A 17,144-nucleotide genomic window follows, 5' to 3' on the forward strand; every position below is an offset into this window, starting at 1 on the left:
AGGGCTGCCGTGGCCATCACAGGCTGTGTGATCTTGGACCTTGGCTGTCCCCATCCACAAGATGTGGGCCCGGACCACCCTGACCAGAGTTCCTTCTGGTCTCTGAGTCACAGGGCAAGGAAGGCTCAGTTCTGCTGGAAGTTCTCAGTGTCTCTTCAGCCCCCAACGTCAGTCCTTCCCAGAGCCTGAGGCCCCGCCACACAGGTCACAGTACACAAGCGCATCAGGCATCAATTCCTCCCGGGCCACGGCTGGGGCAGCAGACTAGCCCACAACCAGCCAGTGCCACGGACTCTGCCTTTGACATGTAAGTCCTGCACCACACCACGTGCACACAGAAACGGGCTCACACACAACAGACACACACTCGGCACACCTGTGGCCCCACCACAAATGCAGACACACACACAGAAGAACATCTGTCCCCCAACCCTAATCCCATGTTGCGGACACAACCACAGACATGAGCACACAAACCTGCTCGCAAAACCCACTCCCTCAACTCATTCCTCAACCCCTCCCCTCCACACCCACAGACACCACACTGTACACACAGGCACACTCTTAGCAATCTTATACACAGACTCATATACACGCCTGGACACAGCAAGCATGTGAGAACCATCACTCTCCAGTACGGAACCCCCTCAAAGATGGACAGACACACAGCCCCGCAAGCCCAGACACACACTCATCTTGGCGCTTGGTTACATTCCATATGGCAGGCAGCACCCAGCCCAGAAGAGCGGCTCCAGATAAATAAGTCATGTTCAGAGCATTAATCTCAGCCCCAACCTGGCTGCCTCCCTGCTACAGGTAAAGTGAAATGGGGCTTCAATATTTCATAAACGAATAAACCTGCTAAGAGAACACAATTTACAAGGCTGCCAGCTGCAGACTCCTGACGGCCCTCACACATCTTTTCACTTTGGGAGCATGTGGTGGTGACTGCGGGTGGTGGCCAGTGGGGCATGCTGCCTGGTACCCCACCTGCCCCCCTCTTCCCGGGGTGCTTCCCAGGGAAGGGTGCATTCTGTGATTTTCCATCCACTAAATCCAGCTGCTGTCCAGGGACAGGGCCCTGCACTCTCTCCCCTCTTCTGCCTTCCTCTCAAGTCTTGGATGCCTTTTAAATGCCAGTCCATCCTTGGCAGCTCTGATTTTCCAAGGTCTGTTTCACGCAGGGATGGGAGGTGTCAGAACTGAACTGCTTAGGAATGGAGAAAGAAGGCTGGTAGAGGGGATGGGCAGGGCCAGGGCAGCTTGGAGTTCAAGAGGCAGCTGAGCTGAGGGAGGCTGCGCCTGGTGCCAGGCCCACAGGCCCCAAAGGGGAGGCCAAGCAGCCCAGGGCAGCAGAAACCTGCTCCTAGAACATACATTGGGAGCAGAAGGGGGCCACAGGGCCAACCACGGGCTAAGTCTGCATGTGGCTGGGCAAGGGGGACCCGGATGTGACTGAGGTCTGGGACCTTGGTATGGCCTTGCTGCTGGAGCCTGGTCTCCTTAGGGGCAACAAGTCTTCAACAGCTCTGCACAGGCTGGGTGGCACTGGCTGGGCTCGGTGGCCCCTGCCCAGACTGCCAATTAAGGAGCCAGGGCAAGGGTTCCTGGGGTTGGCAGATGGGGAGAGGTCCAACCAAGTCAGGAAGCAGCCATCCAGTCCGACTTCTCTCTGAAGCTCCCAAGATCCGGTTCCAGTTCTCTCCAGACTCACAGACTCAGGGAAAAGGAGCAGGCTTCACATAGGAAGGGAGAGAAGCAAGACATCAGATGGCTCACGGAGGAAGAAGGCAGCACCCTTTAACAAAAGACCCCAGGACAGGGCAGAGAAGAATCAAATGAGGCTGGCTTCAGGGCCTGGGAGTTTGGGTGGACTGCTTTCCTTTACATTTGCCTTACTTTCCAGAAGTCTATAATCAGCCCATCCTCTTTCTGTAGTGGGAGAGAAAACTATTAAAACACAAGGGCCTTACAAAACCAAATATACAGCATGACTCCATATTTTATATTTATTACATCTATCGTGTTGTTTACCATATGTCTAGAGCAAAAATGCTGACGATTATGTTCTAGGGGTGGAATTATAAGAGGTTTTTGCTTGTCATCTGGCATTTTTAGCTTTTTCTAAAATCAACATGGTCATAACCTGGTGAAAGTGTTAGTTGCTCCTTCCTCTCCTACTCTTTGTGACCCCCATGGACTGCAGCCCCCCAGGCTTCTCTGTCCATGAATTTCTCCAGGCAAAAATATTGGAATGGGTTGCCATTTCCTTCCCCAGGGGATCTTCCCAACCCAGGGATCGAATCCGGGTCTCCCACATTGCAGGCAAATTCTTTACAGTCTGAGCCACCAGGGAAGCCCTTTATAACCTGATTTATTTAAAAAAAAAAAATGCTCAGGCCTGATAAGTTCTTTTCCACACCAAGTCTTCTCCCGCGGCCGCTTAAGTCCATTCTCACCCTCCCAGTTCTCGAAAGGCCAAGGACAGCTGACCCCGCCCGGGACACCTCTTCCAAGGCCCAAGGCTGCACCCTTCAGCGGCCTGCCCAGGCCATGTGCGGGCGAGCAGAGGTCAGCCGAGTGCCCGAGGGGAGACGGGGGGGGGGAAGGCCCGGGAGTGACCGGCGGGACACAGAAGGCCCGAGGCCCGAAAGGGCATCAGGCAAGGGAGGCGGCTGGCGAGGGAAGCGCAGAGCCAGGGCCAGACCCATAGGGCAGTACGCGACGCAAAACAACAGACCCGGGCCGGGACGAGAACCCGGGGGCCGCCAGCCCCTCCGGAAGCCCCGCCCCATGCCCCGGTTCCCGGAAGCCAGGGGCCGTGAGGGGCGGGGCCTGGGCCACGCCCACAGCCCCGGTTCCCGGAAGTCGCCGTCTGGCGAAGGGAGGGGTGGGGCCTGGAATCCCCACCCCGCGACTGCGCGGGGCACGCCGGGATGGGCGCTGCCATGGCGACACAGCGGCCACCCCGCCCCTCCCCGCGCCCTGGCCTCCGGAGTCGCGGTCGCGGCCCTGGCTGGGCTCGTCCGGCCCGATGCGCCGAGGCCCCAGCGTGGCCGCTTTGAGGGCGCCGCTGGGAGCGAGGGGAAGCCAGGAAGCGCGGGCGTTTGCCCTCCCGAGGTCGGGGAAGAGAGGAAATGGCCCCCGAGGCGGTAATGCAGCTGCCTCTGTGTCTGGCCTGCCGGCTCCTACCAAGCCCCCCCCCGCCCCGAGGCGGGGCTGCGCGCGCCTGGACAGGCGGGCCAGCCCGGGCTGCCCTGTTAGGATCTAGGATTTGCCCCCCGAGATGGCCCCTCCACCAGCGCAGGGGATGCTGGGCTCCAGGGCCTAGGACCCGAGATGCCAGCCTCTGTCCACCCACATGCCAGGCATCTGCTACTGAGCAGTGCGAACCCCTTTGCTCCGCTGCCCTCCAGGCCCCCTCAGGAGACCCAACCAAGCTGGCAGCCCGCCAGGCAGACCCTGATCCCTTCTTGGCCTGTATCCCTGTAGGGTCGGGGTTCACATGACGGGCCAGGCCAGTCGGGCCGGATGACTATCTCCCCAGTCCTGTGTGAGTGACTCTGCCCCAGTAGGTGGGCAAACAAGCCCAGATTTGTTAAGGAGTGAAGTGGCAGGGCTGGGACACAGCCAGGCTGACTCCAGAAGCCTGTCCACACACAGTGGCACTCCCTGCTCCCTGGCCGCCCAGCCTGGGCTGGTCCAGCCGCCTATCTCTGCCCAGAGCACTGGCCTGGCCTGCAGTCCCCTCCTCCCCCCTCCTCCTTCCCCTCCCACCAGCCGGCTTCCCTTCTGAGCCGCCAATCTGCAACCACACAAAGCCCTGTTTGTTTGCTTTCTCTGCTGCTCCCCCTGGATCCGATGTCTCTCTCTGCTACCTGCCGGCCTGGCTTCCTCTCCAGAAAGCCTTCCCAGACTCCTGAAAGGAAGGAGGGGCCAGTCATCCTCCCTAGAATCCACCTTCTTGGTGCTGGGGGTACCCCGCCAGAGCGGTCTGATGGCTTTGCAGCCCCCTCACTACCTCTCAGAATTTTGGGGTGCCTCCTGGGCAAAGCAGGGGAGATGCCTGCAGCCAGAGGCTGGGACGGGGGAGGGGAGCCAGAGCAGTCCTGCCAACCTCCCTTCTTTTGTGAGCAACACTTGTTTTGTCAGTCGGGAAGGCTGCCCCTGACTTCCCTCCCAGCAACTCAAGGGGGCTGCCAGAAGATAAGGAGATGAATGGGGCCAGGACGGCCAAATTCAAGGAGGCGAAGGGACACCCCAGGTTCAAGGCCGTCACCCACCCTTGCTCTTCTGAGGGTACCCAGGCTCACCAGGCTCTAGGATGAAGGGTTACAGGCTGCACTGGGAGCCTGGCTTGGGAGGTACCCTGTCAGTGCCCACACTAGGCAAGCACCTGGGCAGATCTGTCTCCATGGCAGACACTCTCTGCAGTGTCTTGAGACACCCTATCAGCCTGAGCTGAAACAGGGCTTTCACAGACACAGAAAAATAAACACCCGCATTCCACACCACCTTCTCTACCTGCAGAGTGGGGGCTGCCCTCTCTCCCCATTCAAATAATGAAACCCAACACTGATACTGCACAGAGATACCACAATCTCGCCTGGTTCCTTCTACCCAGGGTTCTTTCACTGCACTCTGTCACGCTGGGTGGCCCAGGGCAGGTCCTAACCTCCCTGGGCCTCTGTCTTCCCCTTCCTGTTCTCTTCCATGCAGTTTAACCCTTAAAAGCAACTCCAGGACAAAGGTGTGGTTGTGCCCACTTGACAGATGAAAGCAGGCTCTGATTGAGAAAGCTACAGAGACTGAAACTGCTCTAGTCAGAATTCAAGCCCACTTCTGACTCCGAGGCCTAAAAAAAAAAAATCCCGCCAGGTCACAGTATTATTTCACAGAGATTATCTGCTGAATGGATGAGTGACCACCAGGAAATGAATGAGGAGCAGGCAGGGCCTGGCTTTGGAGCCCAACAGATTGTGGTTTCCAATCTTAAGTCTGCACTTGGTCGCTGTGTGACCTCACGCAGGTCACTTAACCTCTCTGAGCTTCAGTTTCCTTGATCCATAGGAGTTGGTTAATAAGGCTTAGAGAGGACCACCTAGTGCTGAGCACAATAGCAGGCACTCATTAAATGACGGCTTTTCTCCATGATCCCTCTCAGCAGCCAAAAAGCCAGGCATCCACTTATTAGAGGAACCAGGTCTCTCCTACCTCCACTTTCACCCACCTGGCCCTGCTGCCGGGCATCCCCCCAGTCACCTTCTCTGGCCCTCTGCAATGCTCAGGCTGAGCTCCCCGGGCTCCTGTCCTGCCTGGGAGAGCAGGGACTCTGTTTAAGTAGCCAGCCTGGGGGCCCCGGGGGGGGGGGGGTCACTGTCATCCCAAGGGAACAAAGCCAGCACCGTCCACATCCTGCTGGACTCGAAAAAAGAGCCAATCAATTAAGTGTGATCAGGCCAAACGTCTGTTTTCCGTGCTATTTCGGGCCATGGTGGGGATTTTCTGTGCTCCTCTCAAAGGTGTCCTAAACCAGATTCCTTCCCACCTCCCTCATCCCTGTGTTTGAAATGAAAATATTGTTCTTCCTCTTCTTTTTTTCCTAGTTCTCTTTCCCATCTATCAGACAGATGCAAATGAGGGAAGGGGCAGAGCTGGGACCTCTCCGGAGGGCAGCAGTTCCCTCCCACCAACCCACCAGGCCTCCGCAGGGCACCCCCTCTACCCCAGTGCCCTGGAGCACAGCATGCTGGGAGATGCAGTTGCCTCAAACCAGGCAAAGCAGAGAGGTCCTTGGCCTTGAGGCTGCGTCACTCACTGTCTGCTGTTGCCCCAGACACACACCAGGCATCTGCCCCTTCTACCACACACCTCTGCCTTTCTGCTTCTGAGCCTTTTCTGGGGCTGCACCCCTCCACCCCCACCTCTACCTGGATGCCCTCCCCCAAGGCCTCCCCTGCAAGGGGCACCTTCTCAGCTGCAGCAGGGTCACAGGTGAACGAACCTACATCCACACAGTCATGTCTTTGAGGTCTGCTCACCTACCAGACTGAGGGCTTCACAAGGGCAGGGGCACAGCCGTGTCGTCATGTGGCTCCAGGACAAAGCTGCCCAAACCCCTCAGCACTGCTGACGTTTGGGGCCTGGTAACTTGTGGGGGTGTGTCCTGTGCATCCCAGGATGTTAAGCAGTGTCCCGGGCTTCAACCCACTAGATGTCAGCACCCCCTCCCCTAGTGGAGGCAACCAAAAACATCTACAGACAGGGCCCCAGGCCCCCCGAGGGACGAAATCACTCCCACTTGAGAACCACTGCTCCAAGGCCTGCACCCCAACCTCTGCCCCCCGCCAAATGAGCAAATATACATTTCTCCCTACCCCACCACCCACCAACACAACAGGTGATTTTTATTTTACCTCTTATCATGCATGCATGCATGCAAAGTGACTTCAGTCATGTCTGACTCTGCGATTCCACGGACTGTAGCCCACCAGCTCCTGTCTATGGGATTCTCCAGGCAGGAATACTGGAGTGAGTTCCCATGTCCTTCTCCAACCTCTTAGCATCATCACATGCAAATTTCATTTCCCATCATATCAGAAGCTTCCACAAGACAGGCCCACTTGAGCTCAGCTGTGTATCAGTGCTGATCCGCGGTTACCATTTGCTGCAGGAATAACTCTCAAAGCATCACAGAGCACCTGAATAAAAGCCAACTCTGTTCCCACTTCGGCACCCTGCCCTAGGCTCCTGTGTTACTGTGCTTCAGCAGCTAAATGTCTGGGCCTCAGAGTCTCTGCCTCATTGTAACAATTCTTTGTCCCATGCTAGTGAGAGGCTTACAACTTCACATCTCCAAGGAGCTGTGGCCCCCAAGAAGAAATCTTTCAAGTGTTTGGTGTTTTTAAAAAATATTTATTTATTTATTTGGCTGCACTGGGTCTTGGCTGTGGCATTTGGGATCTCCTCTCTTCATGTCAGCATACAGGATCTTCATTTGTGGCATGTGGGAGCTAGCTCCCCGACCAGGGATCGAACCCAGGCCCCCTACACTGGAAGCTCAGAGCTCCAGCCACTGGACCACCAGGCAAGGCCCTCAGGTGGTTTTTAACTGACATATTCTGAGAACTATTATCACTAATAGGAAACATTTATTAAGCATTTTGCTATGAGCCAACTGCAGCCAAGTGCTTTGTAGGCATCCTCTCATTCAGTCCTCTTAGAAAAGAAACTACGAAATTGGTACTATCATTTCTGTTACCTGATATATGAGGAAAGAGAGGCTCAGAGAGCTGGAGGAACCTGCCTAAGAACACCCAGAGGTGGTCTGGTGGCCTCCGTCAATTGAGGGTGTCAATCGGAAAATTCATTCAGCTTCAGTTCTCTTTTTAATTTACTTGCCTGCATTGGGTCTGCAGCTCATGGGGTCTCCCTTGTGTCACGTGGGATCTTTCATTGTGGCAGGCGGCTTAGTTACTCCAAAGCATGTGGGAGTTCAGTTCCCCAACCAGGGGTCCAACCCGAGTTCCCTGCATGACAAGGTAGCTCTTCACCACTGGGCTACCAGGGAAGTCCCTCAGCTTCAATTCTTGATACTGAAGTTACTTTCTGAAGTCTGAAGCCCACCTGGTGCCAGGCAGGGTTACAGCTTCCCAGGTGGACAGGCCTCACCCTCTGGGCTCCTGAAGTAGACACCTGTCCCCAGGGCTCCTTGGAAGGTTCGACCCCGGAGGCTGTGGCTTGCCGGGGTGGGGGCTTGGGGGCGGGAGTTCGGAGGGCCACCACCTGCTTCCTGGGTGTCAGGCCTCTCAGGAAAGCCCTGGCTGCACTGCCCTCCCTCAGCAGGGAGCGGGTGCCGAGATTCTTCAGGGCAAGAATAAAAATGAACCATCTTCTAGCACCTTCTATGTATTTCTATGCATTAAACAGGCTCTGTCTGAAGAATTTTACCTGCATCAACTCACTAATTCTCCCAACAAACCCATGAGGTGAGTGCTGAAATACCCCCAACCCCCCGCCCCATTTCACCAGTGAGCAAAGAAATAGTAAGCAGCAGGGCCACGATGCGAACCCAAGACACTGAACTCCGAAAGGCGGGTGCTTATCTGCACCATATTAGAAGTGTCTTGAGTTGACAGCTGTGTTCCCCGCACTCCGGTCTGAGCGAGGTACTCACTATGTGATTTAGGAACAAATGCACGAAGAAATGAATGAGTCTGTGGTTACGCTGCCACCCGAGTCCACCCCACAGCACCAGGGCCAAGCCCCTTTGCAAGCAGAAACTCTGGCCGGAAAACTAATTCTCACCTGCCCCAACAGGTGACCAAGACCCACACGATCCATCCACCTCTACCTGGCTGGGGAAGAAACAGGCAGCAAACTCTCAGTTTCAGCCCACGTCACAGCAGGACTGGAGCGGTCACAGCGACCTCTTCCCACAAAGTCCTTCAGCGGGAGGAATAACAACTTGAGTCTCCGCACAGCAGGCTCCTGGGGCCGGGGACTGCGCCCATGCGAAGGTGGGGAGATGGAGCCCCCAGCAGGATGGTCACGCCTGGACTGGACCCTGGGCTTTCCAGAGGACAGAACATGCTGCATGCAGAGCTTGGACAGGAGGGGAAATGTGCTGGGGGACGGGGGTGACTTTCCTGCAGCAGCAGCTGGAACTCAAACCCTGTCCTGACTCCAAACCCAGGGCTGTGCCACTGCTCAGCTGTGCTGCCCCGACCGGACCAGACCAGACCGAGGCATGGTCTCCAGGGAGGGGACCAAGTATGACAGAGTCTGTACACCTCACGTGGGACCCCTGTCTGGGGCCCATCCCGGCCCTGAGCGGCCCCAGTCCCCCACTGACCCCCACCTCCCTCTGCCCCACTGGATCTGCTCCCCTCCCGGGTCCCTGGGCCCCCTTCCTGAGCCCAGTCACCACGCGGAAACTGGATGACTGCTGTCCACCAGCCTGGAGCCTCTCAGCTCTGAGCCCTGCAAGCCCAGGGCCAAGAGGTGGGGACTTGGCAGGGAGGGGGTGTCTGCTGGGTGAGTGATGGTCGGCTGGTCCCATGGGAGCCCTGGTGCTTCTGGCCCATCCTCCTGTCCCTCCTGACCAAGTGCCCTTTCCCACGTTGCTCTTTCCTCCCCCCCACCCACCCCCACACACACTCTTCACACAGATTCGAGAACCAGCAGAGCAAAAGCTCTCGCTGGCAGCCGAGACAGTCTGCGCCTCCGGCCGCTGGCACCCACCCTGGTGTCACATTCCAGTCTCGGATCCCGGTGACCCACCCAGGCACAGGGCACGCTCTGCCTCAGTCCCCAGGGAAACAGGATGAGCCAGTTCTTCCCGCCCGCCCCATCCCCCCTCCCGGGGAGTAGCAGGGGCCCCTCACTTGTCTCCTCTATGGTCTGACAAACAGAATCCTCTGACCAGCACCCTGAGAGTCCCCAAGATCCCAATAGGACCCCCAAAACAACACTGCGCCCCCCCCAGCTCACCTTCTCGCCCACCCCTTCCTGCTCGGAAGGCTTCTGAGTGCTCTGTGCTCCCCCGCCTCGCCCATGGAGCTGATGGGGCTGCAGAGAGGAGGCGGCCAAGCCCTGGGCCTCGATGCCCCGGCCTCCTGGGGAGGACAGATACCGACAGAATTACCGCTAATTCCGTGATGAACGCTATGCTTCAGCTGTAGACAAAGGGGGATGACTCAGTTCTGCCGAGGAGGTCAGAGCAGGAGACAGGACGTCTGTTTTGGTCCCGGGAGGCAGGGAGAAAGGTGCAGGGAAGCCCAGGTGGAAGGAACAGCTGGGACCAACACAGCACAGAGGCAGCAATGTCAGGGCTGTCTCCGGGGAGGTGGGGGTGGCGGTCTGCTGTGGCAGAAGGGGAAGGGGCTTGAGTCGGGGCAGAGCTGGCGAAGGACAGGAGAGGCCCCCACCTGGGAAGGGCTCCTGAGCAGACCTTTATTCAGAGGCAACAGGAACCCCAGGGCGACACTGCCATGGTGGAGAAAGGTCACCCTGTAGTGGGGCCCACACAGGAGGGGGTAGGATGGAGGCAGGGAGGCCCATGAAGGGGCTGGGCAAAAGCTAGACTCTCCCGTCACGGCCTTTATGAACCAAGTCCTCCCTCTTGGCCACAGGCTCCATCTGCTGCAGCCACCAAAGAACCACTGGTGCGCTCCCGCCGCCAGGATCGCCCCCTTCCCCACCTACCTGGGCTCCAAGTCCCCTCGGCCATGAAGCTTCACCTCCACAAAGCCCTCCACCTCTGGCCAAGTGAAGACACTCTCACCTCTGGACTTCATGCTCAGGCTACCTGTCCCACATCCTGAAACTGATTCATGTGGTCCCCATCTGCCCCTCCTCACAGGAACAAGTCCCGCCAAAGATGCTCCTTCCCTCATTGTCCCCAGCACACCTGCCAGCTCTTCCATGGGAGGCCCTGCTTCTGGCCAAGACCTGGCAGGAGCTCCCACTTGTCCCTTTGGGTACCTCATGGGTCCCAACCCTGGGCTGTGACCTTGCAGGCAGGTGTATTAACCACTGCTGCTGCTGCTAAGTCGCTTCAGTCGTGTCCGACTCTGTGCGACCTCATAGATGGCAGCCCACCAGGCTCCCCCGTCCCTGGGATTCTCCAGGCAAGGACACTGGAGTGGGTTGCCATTTCCTTCTCCAATGCATGAAAGTGAAAAGTGAAAGGGAAGTTGCTCAGTCATGTCCTACTCTTAGTGACCCCATGGACTGCAGCCTACCAGGCTCCTCCGTCCATGGGATTTTCCACACAAGAGTACTGGAGTGGGGTGCCATTGCCTTCTCCAATATTAAGCACAGGACTTCGAAATAGTGGGCCCTAGGAAATACCTGGTGGGCCCGCAAGCCCAGGTGCCTCTCCCATGGGAACACTGCCAACCTGCAGGGCTCTACCTGGTCCTGCCTGCTGAACCACATGTTGGGGGCTGGGGGAGAGACATCCATGCACAGCCACATGTGACTATTAAAGCATGAGGTACAAACACAGATGGCCATGGAAAGGCAGTGGTGACAATAATGGTGTCAGGGCCAGCTGGCATTTATTGGGACAAACACTGTTCTCAGATTCATGGGGTTGCGTGGACTCATTAAAGCTTCACCATAATCCAGTGAGGCTGGAACTGTTATTAGCTTCATTGTACAGATGGGGACACTGAGGTACAGAGATAACCCATTCAATACGTGGTAAAGCCAGGAATCACCCAACACCTTGCCCTGGAGCACCCCCCCCATGACCCCCGCATGACCCCAGGAAGGGAAAGGGGAGCTGAGAAGAGCACGAGGCATGGTCCAGATCGGGGTAAGAGGAAGCTCTGTGTTTGTGTGTGAGACGTGTATGCACAAATGAACAGCAAACCACATTCAAAGTGTTAACTGGGGTTACTGGGGGCACTTCTACCCTATATACCTCTGGGTTATTTGCATTTTTCACAATGAGAACAAATTCATGTGTCACCTGAGTAATTCAAAAAGAGAGACACTGTCAGGGCCTCAATTCATGTTTGTTGAGTAACTAGAAAGCAGACTCATTTTCTAGGCCTGTTTTTTCAAAATCTGGGAATGACCCATTAGCAGATCGTGACATCAATTCAGGGGTCACAGAATGCTATTAAAAAATTAGACTAGAACAGAAAATATCAGACCAGGACACAAAACAGAGGAAAGAGCTCTTTCACTCGACTTTCGTTTCAGTTACACATAGTGGGAGTGAATGAAGCTGGGACCTGAAATGTGTTTCTTACTGCAGGCCACAAGTGAGGGCTTGGAACCCGCAGTCCAGACCCAAGAGTCTGAGGAATCAGCCCAGGCCCTGCTGCACAGGCCTCCTGGTCCAAAGTGGCAGAATGGGTGACCTCCTTGTGTTTAGGAAGCTGTCGGGACGCCTGGCTGTTGGAAAGGTCACACTCAGCCCACTCTGGATCACCCGCAGACACACAATCCTGGAACCAAGGCTTCTGACTGTGAGGGGCTCCCCCAAACCACAATGTCTGTGTCCACTCCCTCCGGGTCACCCAAAAGGCCACTGCTCCTAAAGACTCGCTCCTGGATGCTCCTGTTGGGGGGCGGGGTGGGAAACTAAAAGATTCCTTTCCAGTTTCCAGATGCGAAGCCACGTCCCAGGGAAGCCTCTGGAAACGCAGCGTGTGGTCAGTCGGGAGGGGCCTCCACTGAGTCTGCAGCGAGGGCCGCTCCCACCCAGGGTGGGCCTGACCCCAGGCAGAGTCGGTCTGCATGGAGAATCTGGTGCGGGCAGAGAAGCAGAGCCCCCAGCCCGAGGCTCCCAGGGCGCTGGCGCCTCCACATCAGAGCTCGCCTAACTCACCCCGCCTCCCTTCCCAGGGCAGCAGACAACTAAAAAAAGATAAAATAAAAAGAAGTAATTCCCCTGCTTTGACGTCAACTCGAGGTCTTAACAGCCCAGCAGCGGCATGAAACTGGATTGCAACCAGATGTAATGCCCTTGAATCCTCCACACGCCACTGCGTTGGAAGACAAATGGCAGGGGGGAGAGCGGGTGGAAGGAACCGTGCGGGTCCCGCGTGGGTCCCGGATCAGAGCCTGCGGAAACCCTGGGAAGCCCAGGCCCGGGTCGCCATTCAGGCGTGCTGCCTCCCCTCCCCCAGCCCCCCAGAAGCGCATTGTTACTCCGGATAGAGTCTTCATTCAGGGCCAGAGCCCCAGCGCCACCCCCGTCGGGGGCTCCCCAGATCAGGGCACGACTCGGGCCGCGCTCCGGCCCCGGGCGTGGATTTGAGGACGACCCAGAGCCCAGGAGGGGAAATCGCTCGCTGGGAAAACGGGCGCCCCAGGAAGCTGGGGCCGCCACGGCCTCGGGCCTGCGTGGTGTTTCGCTTCCCCTCCGCCCCTCCTGGGCGGCCCCCAGCAACCAAGGCTCCAAAGTCACCCCCGCGTCCTGCCACCCCCTCGCCCCCGCCGCGCTTGGCGACGCCGCTTGAGCCCAGCCCTCGCGTCCTCCTCCGGGTCTCCTGTCTCCCAGGCTCCGGCCCAAGGACCTGGCCGGTGGTGCGCCGCCGTCCGTCAGGGGACTCGCGTGGCCGGAGCCCCCACCGTGACGTCACCCCGAAAGGCCCCTGCGCCCCGGGCCTGGCCGAGACGGAGCTCCCCGGCCTCCCGGGCTGCTTCCTGCCCGGTCGCGCGGCCTGCGCACAGGCCCGGGCGCCCCTGCCCGCGTCGGGGCACGGATGGGGGCTCCCCCGAGGGCCTCACACGCCGCCCCTCCCCATCACGGCCCTCGCTGCCCCGGCTCCCACGCCAGGGCCCCGATAGGCCCAGAGTGCCCCAGAGAAGTCGGCTCCCCGCCCCCCACCCGGACGCCCTCACAAAGCTCGCCTCCGGTCCCGGCGCGGCGCGAATGCCCCGGTCCCTACCCCGCGCTCGGCGTACCCCCGGGGACAAGCACGCGCACAGCCCTCGCACGCGCGACCCTCGGTCCTCGCGCCCCCGCCTCGCACCAGCCCCGGCCCTCGTCCCGCGGCGCGGGGCGCCCCCACCCCGCCGCATCTCCTCAGACTGCCATCCGGTGACCTCGCGCCCCCCGCACACAAAGCGACTTCCCCGCGGCCCCCGCGCCCCCGCCCCGGCCCTCGGTGCTCACCTCGGCGCGCGCTCACTCGGGGACCCGGGGTCTGGCGCTGCGACTTCGCGGCCCGGAGGTCCAGGCGGCCATAGGGGTCGGGGCGCGGCGGCCCGGCCGGCCCGCGGCCAGGCAGGAAGGAGGGTGGGCCGCGGCGCCCCCTTCTCGCGCCGGCGCTCGGGCGGCGGACTAGGCGGCCTGCTCGGCGCGCTCTCGCCCGGCCGCGCCTCGCTCCGCGCCTCGCCTTCCGAGCGCAGCCGCGGGCGGGGGCGGCGCCCAGGGCGCAGGGACCAGGCCCTGGCCGCGCACCTCTGGCGTCGCAGGGCCGCGGGGAAATGCGGTCCCCTCCGCGCAGGAAGAGCGGGCGGCGGGCGGTGCGCGGGGGGAGAAGGCGGCGAGAGCGAGAGGAGAAAAGTTCCCGGCCGCCTGGCCGCGCTCGCTCACCGCCCGGGCGCCAGGTGGGCCGTGCGCCCCGACAGCGCCCCCTGGCGGCCCGCGCCCGCTGCGGGCCTGGGGCGGGGGTTTGGACAGGGGGACCCCAGGGGCCCTCAAGGACGCGGGGGCCGGGGCCGGAACCTCGGACGAAGGACGTGGACTGGCACCGGCGCTCGGGTGCTCCGTGCTGCAGCCGGGTCCCGGGGCCAGGACCCCGCCTTCACTCACCACGGCTCTCCCTGTGACGTCCTCTTCCCCGTCTGGGAAACGTTCCGACCTCTAAGCTAGGACGCCGCCGCGCAGAGCTGTCTTCACTCACTGGCACCTCGGAGGGCTCAGAGTGAGCAGAGACAAGTGGTCCCTGCCGTCCTGGTGCTGGCGGCCTGGTGGGCAGAGACAGAGCACGCGTGAGAAAGGCCGCTCCCGGGAGCAGTGAGGGCTACTCGGCGAAGTGAGAGGCAGGGGTTGCTTAGCTGGCTGTGAGCGGAAGGAGCCCACCACGTGGAGCCTCAGGAGCAAGTGCAAAGGCCCTGAGGCAGGTGGGACGGGGCGGGGGTGGGGAGGCGGACAGGCGGTGGGCAGCAGAAGTCAGAGCCTTGGGGAGGACCAGGGTCTTCAGGGCTACCTGAGCCTAGTGGGGAATTCGGATGCAATCCTAGTGCCATTGGCAGAGCCAGGGCAGAGGGATGTTGAATGAATGGGTGAGTGAACCTATTGTGACCCTACAGACCCCCTGGCAGTCCCTGCCTCAGGCCTCCACTCACCCAGGTCAGGCAGAAAGTTTCCAGCCTCCATCCAGCCTCTGGGGTCTGCTGGTCCTGTGGGTGAAGGAGGGCCATCAAAGCCTCAGGCTCCCAGGGGACTCAGCCTCCTCACCTGTAGGTAAGAACACATGGTGGGGAGGGTGCCCTTATGCTGTAGACTGTCCCCCTGTCTGCATGTCCTGTCATCTGATCCTGGCAGCCCCGACGGGCAGACCCACTCCTTTTGTTTACAGGAAGCTGAGGCACAGGGTCTCAAGCTAAGTTACAGGCAAGACCTGCACCCAGAGCCCTTCCCACCAGCTCAGCCACCCACTGCCCAGGGCAAGGGTAGGAGCCGGACAGAATCAGGATCAGACGATGGACACTGCAGTTTTCAGCACAGGTTCTGGGGGAGACAGACCCAATTTCTAAGTCTGGTTGTTCTGCGCCCAGCTGGGAGGGTTTGGAAAAAAAAAACAAGTTAACTTGCTAAGTGTCAGTTTCCTCATCTGTAAAATGGAGGCAATAGTAGCGCCTACTTCCTGGGGTTCCTGAGGACTAAAGGAGGTAGGTGTGTGGAGCATCAAGCCTGGAGCCTGGAGGCCGTGAATTCTGTGAGAAGTGCTTTCTGTCACAAACTGGGGAGGGGAGGAGGTGTGGGGACAGGGCTTCCGTACACCCAGGGGCTCCTAGCCCCTGCCCTCCCTGCCCTCACCTGCCCAGGGAGAACCCAGGGCAGTAGGGAGCTCGGAGGAAGGTGAGAAGAGGGGTGTCCCGGGGGAGGAGGGGATGGTGCAGTCCGGGCACTAGTCGCTGCCATTCTGAGAGCACCCGTCGTGCGCCAGGTGCCTTCTGTGGCTGTTTCCTTGGGCTGCTGTGACAAATGACCCACACATGTAGTGGCTTAAGACAACCCTAGTTTATTCTTTACAGCTCTGGAGGGCAGAAGTCCAGAATCAGCATCAACGGGCTGAAAGCAAGGTGTCAGAAGGGATGCACCCTGGAGGTTCCAGGAGGAACATCCCTTGCCTCTTCTTTTTTGTTAAAATTAATTTATTTATTTTAATTGGAGGCTAATTACTTTACAATATTGTAGTGGTTTTTTGCCATACATTGAAATGAATCAGCCATGGGTGTACATGTGTTCCCCATCCTGAACCCCTCTCCCACCTCCCTCCCCATCTCGTCCCTCAGGGTCATCCCAGTGCACCAGCCCTGAGCACCCTGTCTTATGCATCGAACCTGGACTGGCGATATATTTCACATATGATAATATGCATGTTTCAGTGCTATTCTCCCTTGCCTCTTCTGGCTTCTGGAGGCCACCTGCTTGTCCTGCCCCCTCGGCGCCTGCCCTCCAGGAGCCAGAATACACAGGAAGTCATTGCTCCTGTTGCCACGCCTCCTACTTCCTCTCCTGACCTTCTTGTCTCCTCTTACTCGAACCTGTGATTCCAGTGGGCCGTCTGGAAAATCCAGGAGACTCTCTCATCCTGAATTTAACGCATCCTTAACTTAATCACGTCTACAAGGACCCTCCAGGGCTTCCCTGGTGGCTCAATGGGTAAAGAATCTAACTGCAATGCAGGAGACACAGAAGATGCGGGTTCAATCCCTGGGTCAGGAAGATCCCCTGGAGGAGGGCATGGCAAGCCACTCCAGTATTCTTGCCTGGAGAATCCCATGGACAGAGGAGCCTGGGAGCCTATAGTCGCTGGGGTTGCAAAGAGTCAGACACGAGTGAAGCGGCTTAGCATACACGCATAAGGAACCTCCACCCACACACCCTTTTTGCCACACAGGTTCCAGGTATTGGGACCCGGATATCTTTGTGAGCCGGTGGTCAGCCTCACACTCCATGCATCCTCTCAATGCTTCCTCATGACAACTCATTTTACAGGTCAAAGAATTGCTCAGAGAGGTAAATCCCTCATCCAAGGTCAATAGCAGGTGAGTTTGTTCACCTCTCCCATGGATGTTAATTGAGTGCCCACTGTGGGTCAGACACTAGGTTAGGTTCTGGGTTGCCATATAAAAGACACCTGTGAAACATGTGCTCTGGAGCCCAGTTACGAAGTGTCATAAACTGAGGAATTCAGCGAAGGCTTAATTGAGGAAGTCAGGGAAGGCTTCCTGGAGGATGTGACCGCTCAGCTGAGATCTGGAAAGTGTTCCTTAGGTCTCTTCAGAAGGCTGGGCAGCCTAATTTAGAGAGGGGAGGCTTCTGAGCAGGGGAGGGCTCAGACTGCTGGGGGCACCATTAGAGGTCAGTCAGCAGAGCCAGCCCCCAGGGAGATTTCTGCTGAGAAGCTACTCATCATCCTTCATGGGATGCAGGTAGGAGGTAA

General features: G+C 58.6%; 1 protein-coding gene across 1 annotated transcript in view; it reads right to left on the minus strand.

The window, feature by feature from the left end:
* RAI1 (retinoic acid induced 1) overlaps positions 1–14,071 on the minus strand; it is a 103,636-nt gene extending 89,565 nt beyond the window's left edge. Inside the window, exon 1 of the mRNA XM_069542988.1 lies at positions 13,640–14,071. The gene's annotated coding sequence lies outside the window, so the exon portion shown is untranslated. The remainder of the gene's footprint in view (positions 1–13,639) is intronic.
* Positions 14,072–17,144: the final 3,073 nt, after the last annotated feature.

Source organism: Ovis canadensis, chromosome 11 (genome assembly GCF_042477335.2).
Source record: "Ovis canadensis isolate MfBH-ARS-UI-01 breed Bighorn chromosome 11, ARS-UI_OviCan_v2, whole genome shotgun sequence".
NCBI lineage: Eukaryota > Metazoa > Chordata > Mammalia > Artiodactyla > Bovidae > Ovis > Ovis canadensis.